The sequence below is a fragment of the Geotrypetes seraphini genome, chromosome 16 (assembly GCF_902459505.1).
Source record: "Geotrypetes seraphini chromosome 16, aGeoSer1.1, whole genome shotgun sequence".
Lineage (NCBI taxonomy): Eukaryota > Metazoa > Chordata > Amphibia > Gymnophiona > Dermophiidae > Geotrypetes > Geotrypetes seraphini.
Window position 1 is genome coordinate 14848895 of NC_047099.1, and position 13851 is coordinate 14862745.

Here is a 13851-nt window from a genome sequence, read left to right on the forward strand (position 1 = left end):
GAGTAGAAGTTAGAGTTAAAGCTTTGACTTGGGTTAAAGATAGTGTAAGTTTGTACTTTAAACAGGAAATGTTGGAAAATTTTACTAGGAGATCAAAAATATTTTACTAGGAGATAAAAAAAATGTAACCAAAGACGGTAATATAAATTCACTACCCTCTCCATCTTCAGATCTCAAAATGAAATCCCCGCTCAATCAAATTTTCCCGATACTATGCCTTACCAGTCTCGCAGCAATACATAGCACTCCTCCCAGCAGCAATGGTCACCCATCCAGGCACCCCAAACAACAGAAATCAAGACCCCTAGATCTACCAAATAACCCCATGAAATGCTATCCCTATAATCTGGAACAAAAACAAAAGACAGCAAAAACAGCCTCTCCTCGAACCCCGCAGCAATCTGCAACCAATAAAACTAACAACTGAACTGAAAAATAGAAAAACCTTCATCCCCATCCCATTTATGTATGTCAATGCTAGATCAGTGATGAATAAATTATTCCTCTTAAATGATCTAATCACATCTAACAATCCAGCTCTACTTTTCATCACTGAAACATGGCTAAAGGACCCAGATGGCCCAGAACTCCCACACCTCTGCCCACAAGGATACAACATACTTCAATTCCCCAGGAAACACAAGCGAGGTGTCGGTCTAGCAATAATATACAAAAGCTCATATACCATCACTGAATTAGACTCGGTTACCCACCCAGATCTAGAATATATCGTCTGTAAACTGTAAGACAAGCCCAACTCCACACTCAATAACATTGGAATTCTTCTGATCTATAGACCCCCAACTCTCAATCAAGATCCATCCTCAAAATGACTAGGCAGCAATACTAGGCACCAACACACGAAACTGATTATACTCGGCGATATCAACCTCCCTCTTGAATCCATGGAGAACAAAGATGTCCATAAGCTCAAAACACTACTCGATGACTGCGAAATCACTATAATGCCCACACACGAAAAAGGTCACACCACTTCAGCCAATCTCACTACAGACATGAAATGGTCCCCTGTACTATGGACCGACCATTACCTCCTAAACTTTCACCTAAACCTTTCTACAGAGAACCAAGTGACAGAGCCACCACTAAAGAAAAATTAGTTTGAGGAAGGACACAACTAAACCTCTTATGGAACAAAATCCCTAATTACCCTTTCTAACTGCACTACAACAATGCTAGCAAGCTAGAACCATAACATAACCAATACTCTAGACATCCTTACCCCCTCCACTCCTGAAAAATAAAGCAACATCAAACTTCCCTCTGGTTCACTGAATCACTGAGAACAGACAAACAATTATGCAGATGACTGGAAAGGAAATGGAGAAAAAGCAGAACGCAAGAACACAGAATACTTTGGTGCAAAGCAATAAATAAATGCAAACTCAACTTATCGGAGGCCAAGGAAACTATTATGCCTCCAAACTAGGCACCAAAGCATTAAATACAAAAAAATGTATTCCTCTTGCTATGACAGCTCACTACCCCACCAAATCAAGACTTCACGGGTCACCCCAACAAAATTACTGCACAAGAACTAACAGACTTCTTTCAAAACAAAATCAAGACAGTTCATTCCGATGTAGACGAAGCGATTACCATGGAACATTGTTCTCTTGACATTCCAAGACATTCCACAAAACCTACAAATGCAGACCAAATCTGAACTTCATTCTCCAGCTTGTCCATCTCGGAAACAACAAAACTACTATCCAAACTGTCAACACGTTGCAGTCCGCTAGACAACTCCTTGCAACCGCGCCTAAGGAAATCATCATCTGGATCACCAACTTTCTCAATACCTCCCTAAACCAAGGCCAAATACCAGAAACAATGTGAAGAATATCACTTACTCCCATACCAAAAAATCCAAAGGCAGATCTCTCCATGACCTCCAACTACAGACCCATCACTGGCATACCTATTCTAACAAAAATTATTGAGAGCCACGTAAGTAAAAAAACATTCAATCTACATCAAACAACGTTCATGTCTCCACCCAACCCAATTCCAGATTCCGTCAACAACACAGCACTGAATTTCTCATCCTCACTTTAATCACAAAAATCAAACAACTACTCAGTACGGGACATCAGGCAATACTCTTGCAATTTTACATTTCAGCTACCTTTGACTCAAAACTGTCAGAAATTGGTATAACTGGAACCGTGCTAAAATGATTCTCTGACTTCCTACAAAACAGAATGAAGAGATCTCCAAACCCTGGAAGGCCTTCTGAGGGGTGCCTCAAGGTTCTCCACTTTCCCCCATCCTGTTTAACCTTTTCATGAATTCCCTTGGAAACATCAAATTCAATGATGAAAGCATAATGTCCTATGCAGATGACATTCTGCTCCTCATCCCTACAAACAACAACCTGTCAGATGTCACCAACAAAGTATCAACCAATATTGAAAGAATCCAAAATTGGGCAACAATCAACAAGCTAAAACTAAACCAAGCCAAAACCGAAATCTTATGCTTCCACACAGCCCAACAGACAGCACCGACAAGCATCACTCTCCGAACGGGCCACACCCTCACAGTCGATAAAACCTCCAAAATCCTAGCCTGCATTCTTGACTCGACACTAACCATGGAAGCCCAAATCTCTAATATTCGGAAAAAGTCCCTCTTCACCATAAGGCGTTCGAAATAGTATACAAATTAAGTTTTATTACATAAATATAGTATTTTTAGCCATAATCATTAATTAAGTACAGAGTTTGAATCAATACATTACCGGTTATTGCATCATCACTCTGTCGGGGGACCACGATCAGAAGGCTTATTCAATATGTCATCACACAGCTCGTCAGCAGTGGAAAAGTCCCTACCTTTTTTCAGGGAAAGCACCATTTATATTGTACTTTTTACCCATCCCCTCCTTTTGGGTTGGATAATCAGACGCGTGCTAATCGCATGCTGAGATGATGTTTACCAATCAGTATGTGTTAAAAACATCTAGCCTGACTCGTGAGCTGATTACCCATCCCCTCATTGTGGATTGGATAATCAGATGCGTGCTAATCGCATGCTGAGATGATGTGTTTCTGTGATCACCAATCAGTATGTGTTAAAAACACTTGGTCTACCTCGTGAGCACCACGTATCTAAGGCAGTCTCACTCAATATCAATATTCCTTACATACCATTCGTTTCTCATTTGTATCACATTCAGTCCTTATTGAGTGATACTTCCATAGGATACCATCGTGGGCCGGGTTGGTTTACAGCATAGTCCATAAACCACATAACAATTCCACAAGGACAGAACAAGTACTACTATGGTCAGAATAAGTAAAGGGCGAATTAACCAATTCAAAGTGGTAGTGGCTGATGGTGAATATCCCAGAAACACATCCCACCAATGATGCGATGTCGCATCCGCAATTGTGGATCCAATATTAATAATTTGTTCTGCTACAATGGTGGTACTAATCTGGTGCTCTATTATACTTTTGTTCAAATTCCTTATGGACTGATTTATCATGCGGGACCCTTGTATTATTGCTTTTAACTTTTCCAACTTCAAATCCCAATTTGGAACGGAAAAGTTGTTTCCCCAGAGTATATTTGTTCTAAGTCCTATATCAGGTGTTAAAACATAAGTTTGATTCTGCCAAAGAAGTGTTGACATATTGTGTAAGCATCCTACAAAGGGTATTATCATTTTTGGTATTATTGGCTCATTAGTCACCACACATATTACGCGTGGTGCTATTTCAATCATATACTGATAAGTTATCGATAATATAGTCCATTCACACACATTTACAGTATTTTGTAGTAAACATGGTTCATATACTATTGATTGTAATTTACAAATTCGCCCTTGCAAAGTGGAGTCACAAAATGTTAAGTCATGAGTTTTGTTATTTACATCAATCATTTGTCCATTAAATTTGGGTGCCCAGAAAAATTGCTTCTGAGGTTCCCCTAGTATGAGGGGTTGCACTACATATTTACGCATAATCATTTTTTTTGGAACATTATACATTTTAAACATTCCTATGCAGCGAGTATCATTACATTGTACTTCTGGTGCTTGAAATTGTATCCAAAAGGTTTTTGGTATAGTTTTATTAAACACGGTCCTCCATATCTGCTCATTTCCAGTCATTAACTTAGATTGAAAAATTCCTTTTTGTTGTTGTTGCTGCATTGTTTGTAACGTACATAAAGTCCAATTAATTATGTTCGAAACCTTCTGATCAATTATATATTCAATATCCGCTGTGGCGTTTGCTAGGTTAAGTAATTGATTATCAATCCCTGTCTGTAATAATGCAGATTGCCATATGGTAGTCATCCATTTTGCAGCTACAGTCAAAGCATCATTAATATTACTTCCCGCCTTATGTAATCTATTGGCCAATGTTTCAATATCAAATGTGTTTAAAGTACCTGTGATGGTACCATATCCCCCCATTAAGTATCATACCATGCTCTCCTTCCTCGGTATGAACACTGAGAAGAGGGAGGAAATGATATTTCAAACATCACATTAATTTTTTGTGCATGTTGACCTACCATTTCACATGTGGATGGTAATCTCTTTATTTGTCCCGGATCTACCTTTGAGGTATCATTTTTTTATGAATACCACATATTCTACCCACATTGATCTGTTATAAATTTCCGTGGCATTAGTACATACTACATAAGACCTATTTACAGTAATATTCATTTGTGTTCCATTATATGTAGTACAATTGTTCGTAACAAAAAACCTCTGGGCCGAACTGTTCCATGTCATAAATTCTTCTGTTTGACAACACAGGACTATCACTTCTGCAGTTATATTCAAGGTAGTGTTTAGTCCCTCATATAATACGTATTGGGCGATTGGTCTAATTTGTCATTGCTTTTAATTTCTGTAATCCATGTATGGTCTCTTATTGTTACATTTGCAATGATACATCTGGAATTAGCACTGCAAGTGAAGTTATCTTGCTTTCGATTCATTGAAGAATGCTTCCATCTCCATGACGTAACGACCCCTTCTTTAATTGTAATACGTCTCCCGGGGGCAGCGCCTCTTACCCCATACCATATTCCAAGGATTCCAAGGCAGACGTATATCTGCAAGTTTCAGAAAACATTATTACTCTCTCAAATAACATTTCTCCTGAGGGACATATTCCCATTTTTCCACTCCTGGTTTCATTACAAGGAGAGCCTTATCTTTCCCGATTGCAATCACCTCCGCTGGTTCCGGAGGTCCTCTAGGATTACTAATCCAGATTTTGGCTCCAACGTTTACGGTATTTGTAGCTCCAAACCCCCCTTCCCCTCTTACAGTCAGCTGAGAAGGAGGGGTTATTTCCCTAATTGGCACGATATAAATCGGTATCAATAACAATTGAGCTACTCGTTCCCCCTTTGCAATTATTACATTCTTTTCTCCTAAATTTATCAATATGACTTTAACCTCCCCTTGATAATCAGCATCAATTACTCCCCCTAAAGTGATAATTCCTCTTATAGCAAAACTGGAACGGGTAGCTAATTGCCCATAATGCCCTGTGGGAATTTTCACTCCCACTCCGGTAGGAATAAGTTTTACCGATTGGGGATTTATAACCAAGGTATTCATACTGTACATATCTAATCCCGCAGCCAATGGCGTGGCTCGGTAAGGAATATTGGCTTCAGGGTGTATTTTCCAATATTGCATGGCAGCTACGGACAGTTTCCCAATTGTCAAATTGGGGGTTAACATTCTCATTAACAGGGTGGTTGATTCCGTTAAAGGCCGATTGTTCAATTTTTGTAATGCTGTAGATACATTATCCCTCCATTGCCCATATTTGCCATCTGTAGTTAATTTTTTAAGGGCCTCCTTCAAAAGTCCATTCATCCGTTCAATTAATCCCGCTGCTTGAGGATAATAGGGCATGTGATATACCCATTCAATATTATTTTCCTTAGCATATTCTTTTACCTGCCCTCCCGCAAAATGTGATCCATTATCAGTTTGTATTTGTAAGGGCATACCATAATACTGAATAATCATATCTAAAGTCCTTAGAGTGCTCCATTGTGACGCAGAGGCATAAGGGAATGCTAGTAATAATCCCGAGTATGTATCTACAGCAGTACACATATATTTACATTTACGACTTTCGGGTAACGGTCCTATGAAATCCATTTGCCAAATCTGGGCTGGCAATCGCCCCCTGCCTATGTGCCCCATTACCGTATGTGGTACTTCCCGTTTCTTGATATGTTGACACACCGGACATTTTCCGATCACATGTTTGATCACATCTATCGTCAAAGGAATCCCTTGTTCCTGAGCCCACCTGTAAGTAGCTTTTTCTCCAAGATGTCCACTTTTCTGATGCGCCCAAATGGCTGTACCTTCCAACCATTCTTCCACCTTAGGAATTTCATTAGTAGTGGTTACAGAAATGGCGGCTGCAGCATCTGCTTGGGAATTAAACAATCGTTCCATTGAATCAACAGGCATATGTGCATCTACATGAAATACTGACACTGTTGTTTCCTGTACAATTTCTTCTATGTCTTGCCACAATTCTTTACCCCACAGTTCCTTACCATGAATTAACCAATTATGGGACTTCCACCCCATTAACCATGTAGCAAGACCATTAGCGACCGACCAGGAGTCAGTAAAAAGATGACATTCCCCTCCTCTTTCTTTCCTTAAAGCAGTGACTACCGCCATCAATTCAGCGTATTGACTGCTCATTCCTTTTCCCTCCATCACCAGGGTAGTATCAGTTTTAGGGTTATAGGCCACACTTTTCCATTTCCGCTCTCCCCCCACATATTTGGCAGACCCATCTGTGAACCAAGCATGTTTTTGTTGTTCTGACGTGAGATTATCAAATCCCACTCCCCATTTCACTGGGGATTCATGAGCATATACTGGTTTTATGATTTCCAGCTCTCCGTTAGGAATATTAGCTATTTTTTCGTGCAAAGTAGCTACCCCATGCTCACCTATTTTAGCTCTTTGGGAAATGTACCATTTCCATTTAATAATACTTTGTTCCTGAGCATGTCCTACTCTATTTGTCTTGGGATCAGACATTACCCATTGCATAATTGGAATTTGTGGTCGCAATAGTACTGTATGACCTAATGTAATCTGTTCGGTCTCAGCCAATGCCCAATAACATGCTAAAAGTTGTTTTTCAAAGGGAATATATTTTTCACCTGCTTCCGGGAATTTCCTGTTCCAGAATCCTAATGGTACCCGTTTTCCACTTTGTTTTTGCCATAATGACCAATTAGCATGCATTTGATTAATAGATACATGTAATTCCACTTCCCCTTCTCTCATGGGCCACAAATCTACAGCTGTCTGTATGGCTTGTTTAGCATTTTCAAAAGCAACCTGCTGTTCTTCTCCCCACATAAACTCATATTTCTTACAAGTTACCTTGTATAACGGGCTCAGTAGTTGACTCAAATGTGGAATATGTTGTCTCCAAAATCCAAATAAACCAATGTATGATTGCATCTCCTGCTTATTCTTTGGAGTAGGAAAATCTAATATTTTTTGTTTTGCTTTCTCTGTGATTTCTCTATGTCCTCTATTCCACTGAATTCCTAAAAATTTTACTGATGTTGCCGGTCCTTGTATTTTTGTTGGATTTATTTCCCATCCCTTCTTTTTCATATGGTCAATTAATAAATCCAACTGCCCTTGCACCTCTTCCTTCGTTGGTCCCTGTATCAATATGTCGTCAATATAATGAGAAATTTGTATAGATGCGAACTTATGACAAATGGTAGGACTATGTAACCATCCCTGTGGTAGCCTAGTAAAAGTAAATTGCCTTCCTTGCCATGTGAATGCAAACTGAGATTGGGCACGTTCTTCAATAGGGATAGTGAAGAATGCGTTAGCTAAATCAATTACTGCATACCACTCCCCATCATGTCCCTGTATCCTTTCAATAATCCCTATAGTATCAGGGACTGCAGCCGTAAGTGGCGGGGTAAATTTATTTAGTTGACGATAATCCACGGTCATTCTCCATGTACTGTCACTCTTCTTGACTGGCCACACCGGATTATTCCAGGCGGTGGTAATAGGTACCATCACCCCTGCCTCCACCATTTCCCTTATAGTTTCGGTAATTTCCTTATGCCCTCCCGGGATTCAGTATTGCTTCATTGCAATTAATTTGGTGGCCGGAGGTATATGTACGGGGGTCATTTTTACCTTACCTACCAATATCGGACAAGCTTCTATTGAAGACTTTCTCACTGCAAAGGCATATTTCCCCTCCGGTAAATGTAGTGTCATCCCTTTTAAAATGTCCATTCCTATTATGTACTCCGGTATGGGTACTATGATGACCGTACATTTCCGCAGAGGTAAATTTCCCAATTTCAATGTCACTTGAGTTTGCACACCCTCCGTTACTTTTCTTCCTAACCCCGAAATTTTTATTTTTGGTCCTCTGAATTTTTGTAGATTCCCATATATTAAGGTAGCCTCTGCCCCAGTATCAATTAGAGCAGGAACCCGTTGTACATTTCCTCCCTTCCAATGTATTCCTAATTGAACATATGGACGTTCATCTGGTTTTATCCACATAGGAGTTCGGCTCGCTACCTATTCTGAATTCTCTGTCATTGGAGGAGGGGATGTTGGAGTCAACATCATGTAATCCTTAAATTGCGAGGCCATGGCTACCGCCAATTCCTTCCAGGGGTACAGATCCTTATACTGTTCCCAATCTGGAAGTTTTGGTTTTTCTACCTCCTTCCTTTCATCTGTTCCTTTCTCTTTCTTTTCTTTCGACATTTCTTTAGTCACCTTCCTGTTTTTTAACACTTTTTGCTTATAGAGTCCCCATAATACTCCAGTATCTGCCCCATCTATCTTTTCCTTGTTTACTCCTGCCTTTATTAAAGCTTGAAACATTTCCTTCCTCGATACCCTCCCCTCATGACTGTTACTCATAAATTGAGGATGTCTGGGGGAAGGTCTTATTTCTCTTCTTCTTTCCATATTAGTTCCTTCATTTTTCGACCATTCCCCCATATCTTGCAATTCTATCATTCTATCTAATAAGACAGAGACCTGATCCCCAGTTAATGATAATAACAGGGTCATCATCACAGCCTTGTATGCTGGGGGCGTATTTTTTAATACCCTATTCCTAAATCCCGCAGTTATAGGGATTACATAAGGATCCTCTGTGACTTCTAAGATGTGTAGCGAACTACGCATTGCTTCCTCTTTCACCCTTTCAATCCCATCTTTCAAGGCAAACCAAGGTCCATCATTAGCAGGAATATCCCCTTCAGTTGGATATTTATCCCTCATCCCATAAATAATGAGTCCCGCCAAAGTAATATTTTCCCCATTTCTTCCTTCAAAGTGTGTACGCATTGCCCGTGTTACTATAGGGTCTCGCGTCACAGTGTAAAATTTATGTACATCCCCTTTATCCAAAGTTACCCCAGTTGCTCCCGTATCCATTAATCGTACCACCCATTTCATATCTCCTTCCCCACTTCTTTGCCTAAATCTTCCCAATATATCGTCCACCTCAGCCTGAGTGAAATCCTCTAAACTTTCTCTTGCTTGCACACGGGGCACCAATTCAGTCTCATACATCATCTGATCCCCCTCCGCTGCGGTTGTCCCATCCACATTCAATATCACACCATCCCTATTCCGTACCGGGATTCTTTGTCCATCCCCTCATCTTTTATCCTGCCTATCTGGTCCATAAGTGGTCTGATGTTTTCGTCTAGTTACTGGTTTTACCGATAGGTTACTTACACCAACGGGGGGACCTATTTCTGGATCAGAACACCGAGGTCCTCCTGGACAATCGTCCCAATCCCATCCATCATCCGAGTCAGTACTATCCCAAACATCCCGATCCCACTTACTAGGGTCCCAATTTACTGTAGCGGCCGCAATATGTTTCTGCACCTTTATTCTATTTACTTGACCGCGCCTTTTCTTATATTTTGTGGCAGCAATATAAACTGCAGATTCTTCAGCTATCTTTTGATAGTGATCTAACTTATCTCTTAAAAGCTTACCACTACATTCCAGCATAAGACAACACCTCTCTACTTCCACCTGCGCCTGTTCTGCTTTAATTTGTTCCTGAACTGCTGTTTGCAACCGCATGTGCACTATACGGTATGCAGAAGTTAATACCCAGCTCCTTCGAGCCAGAGCAACTACATCACTTGATTTATCGGGGCATTTTTCTAAAGCTTGTACAAGATCAAGTGGTTCTGCCCTTCCCAAAACCTTTTCCCATGACTCTGCTAATCCATGATTATTGGCTAGTTCTTGTGCTATCAAATTATACGGTGCCTCGGTCCAGCCGGGCACCTCTATAGGTTCTTTTGAGGATTTCTCTTTTTTCTTGAACATTCCTGTATCACAAGAGCGTTCAAGTTTTCTTTCGAGAAATCCTGCCGACTACGCCAATTAATGTATTACTATTTAAAAGGGGTTTTCAAAAAAAACCTTCAGTCACTTTTCCTCACTGGAAAGAATACCAGGAGTTCGAAATAGTATACAAATTAAGTTTTATTACATAAATATAGTATTTTTAGCCATAATTATTAATTAAGTACAGAGTTTGAATCAATACGTTACCGGTTATTGCATCATCTCTCCGTCGGGGGACCACGATCAGAAGGCTTATTCAATATGTCATCACACAGCTCGTCAGCAGTGGAAAAGTCCCTACCTTTTTTCAGGGAAAGCACCATTTATATTGTACTTTATACCCATCCCCTCCTTTTGGGTTGGATAATCAGACGTGTGCTAATCGCATGCTGAGATGATGTTTACCAATCAGTATGTGTTAAAAACATCTAGCCTGACTCGTGAGCTGATTACCCATCCCCTCATTGTGGATTGGATAATCAGACGCGTACTAATCGCATGCTGAGATGATGTTTACCAATCAGTATGTGTTAAAAACATCTAGCCTGACTCGTGAGCTGATTACCCATCCCCTCATTGTGGATTGGATAATCAGACGCGTGCTAATCGCATGCTGAGATGATGTTTACCAATCAGTATGTGTTAAAAACATCTAGCTTGACTCGTGAGCTGATTACCCATCCCCTCATTGTGGATTGGATAATCAGACGCGTGCTAATCGCATGCTGAGATGATGTGTTTCTGTGATCACCAATCAGTATGTGTTAAAAACACTTGGTCTGCCTCGTGAGCACCATGTATCTAAGGCAGTCTCACTCAATATCAATATTCCTTACATACCATTCGTTTCTCATTTGTATCACAGAGACCTCAGGTACTCCAGTTGGGTGCAACATTTGTTCTGCGGTATCCTTGTAAACGTATTTTGATTTTTAAGGAAAACAGATATGTTTTCTATGAACCACAGCATTTATCAGAATTTGTTTCCGCTAAAGGGCAATCAATTACTATAACATGAGTTTGCTGTTGATGTTACTTAGATCAGTTAGGATAATTCAAAAGCCACCTATCCTCATCTTTAGCTTTCCTTGTTATCTTTTTTTGGATTTAAAATTCAGCTAATGTTTAACTCTGTCTCCATTTATTGTGGACTATCTATTTCTTGTTGTGAAAAAACTTTTTCTTTTTCCTTTTTGGAATTATGTCAACAAGAAGTTTTTCTCCTTTTTGACTGTTAAGTGTCAAAATTGTTAAAATTTATAAATAAAGCATTAAAAACAAACAAACAATGGATGTAGCATCTTCCTTCAAATTTAGAGATGCAAAGAAAAATTTGTTCTTATCTGTATTCATTTTCAAATTAAATTCTGCCATCCAAGATTCAATTGCCAACAGAATCTCAACAAAAGTTTGATTGATTTGAGAGAAAGAAGTAGTTATTCGGATTAATACAGTAATGTCATCTGCATAACTAAATAGTTTGATCTTAAAGTTGGATAGTCTATTTCCCAAGGAAGCTAAATAGATATTGAATAGTAAAGTGGAGATCCCTGAGGTACTCCATAAGAGTTACTCCAACTGTTAGAGAGCTCGTTCTTGAATCTTACTTGATATGTTCGAGACTTTAGGAAACCTTCAAACCATTCAAAGACCCGACCATGTGCACCTATAGCATCCAAACATTCTAGTAATTTGCCATGGTCAACAAAATGGGGGTGCCAGCTCTCTTGCCCCAGTGATCCTCGTAGCCCCCTCCCGCCGATTATGATCCGGCCAGGAGGGAGTCCAAGCCCTCCTGGCCTATCGCACCCCACCCTGTACAAGATTGGGCAGGAGGGAGTCCAACCCCTCCTGCCCAGGCGGACCCCCTACCTCCACTAAAATAGGGGCAGAAGGGATCCCAGGCCCTCTTGCCCTCGACACAAACCCCCCAATGACCATCCCCCTGATCCCCCGATCGGCCTCCCCCCATTGACCCCCCGACTCCCCCACCCCCACTTCCACCCCTCCTTCCCCGTACCTCAAAACATTGGTCGGATGGATGGGTGCCAATCTCATGTGATGTCTACTGTAAATGGCTTCGCCTCTCATGCCTGTACAAGCACATTGGGCACAAAAGTTATCTACCATGCTCACTACTCCTCAGTGGAGATTTTTGTGGCGCTATTGTAATAGGTCCTTACAAGCAGCCTCCATCATACAATCACTATATTTTCTGGTACACACTTCTAATCCTACATGATCTAACTTGTGTTGGAGGTGCCATCAGGCAATAGGTATATAACTTTTGGGTTGAGGTATGGGATTTGCTTGGGGGCATTCTTCCAACCCCTCCTTTATAATAATAATAATAACAGTTTATATACCGCAGGACCGTGAAGTTCTATGCAAGATTAGAAAGATGCTATAAATTGAGTAGAACTTACATAGTTGAAGATGGGAGAGATTGTGCAGATCCGCTCCCTAGGTATTTCAAGAACAGATATGTCTTTAGGTGTTTCCTAAATTCACCATAGTTATTTGCGTTTATAATTAGTTTTTCCAGGTCTTTGCCCCATAATGCTGCCTGGTAAGATAGTAGATGTTGATGGTGTCTTTTAAATTTATATCCTCTAACTGGTGGGGAGATGAACTTGAGGTGTGTACTTCTCTTATGTCTATTGGTTGAGAAGTAGAAGAGGTCAATTATATATTTAAGGGCTAAACCGGATAGTACCTTAAAGCAAAAACATCCCAGCTTGAACTTCGCACGTGCCTCCATCGGCAGCCAGTGTAGGAGTCGATAGGAAGGGGTTATGAGATCGGATTTCTTCAACCCAAGAATCAACCTGACCGCTGCATTCTGCACCTGTTGCAGTCTCTGCATGTTCTCCTAGGAGATTGCCAGATGGGCGATGTTACAATAATCGAGATTGCTTAGTATTAGGGATTATACCAGAATTCTGAATGATGAAGCGTCAAAGTATGCTCTAATAGACCTGAGCTTCCAGAGAGCAAAAAACCCTTTCTGACTAGGGAGCTCACTTGGTCTTTCATGGTTAGGCCTTGGTCCAGTATTATCCCCAGAACCTTCATTGTAGGTTGAATAGGGTAGCTGAGTTTGTTGATGCATAGTGATGTGGTGACAAGTGGGTATGGCGAGGCCACGAAGAGTTTAGTTTTTTCTGGATTAAGCTTCAGTCTGAATGCTGTTGTCCATTGTTCCATCAAGTTTAGTACTTCTGTTGCCATGGGGGTAGCATCAGAGAGAGAAGTAGCGAATAGGATAATGATTGTAAAGTTGTCTGAGTAACTGAATAATTTTATGCCTTGCTGGGCCAGCCGTGTGTGCCTAGTAATGACATGTAAACATTGAAGAGCACTGGGGATAATGGTGACCCTTGTGGAATGCCAGATGGGTGTCTCCAGGTATTAGAGAG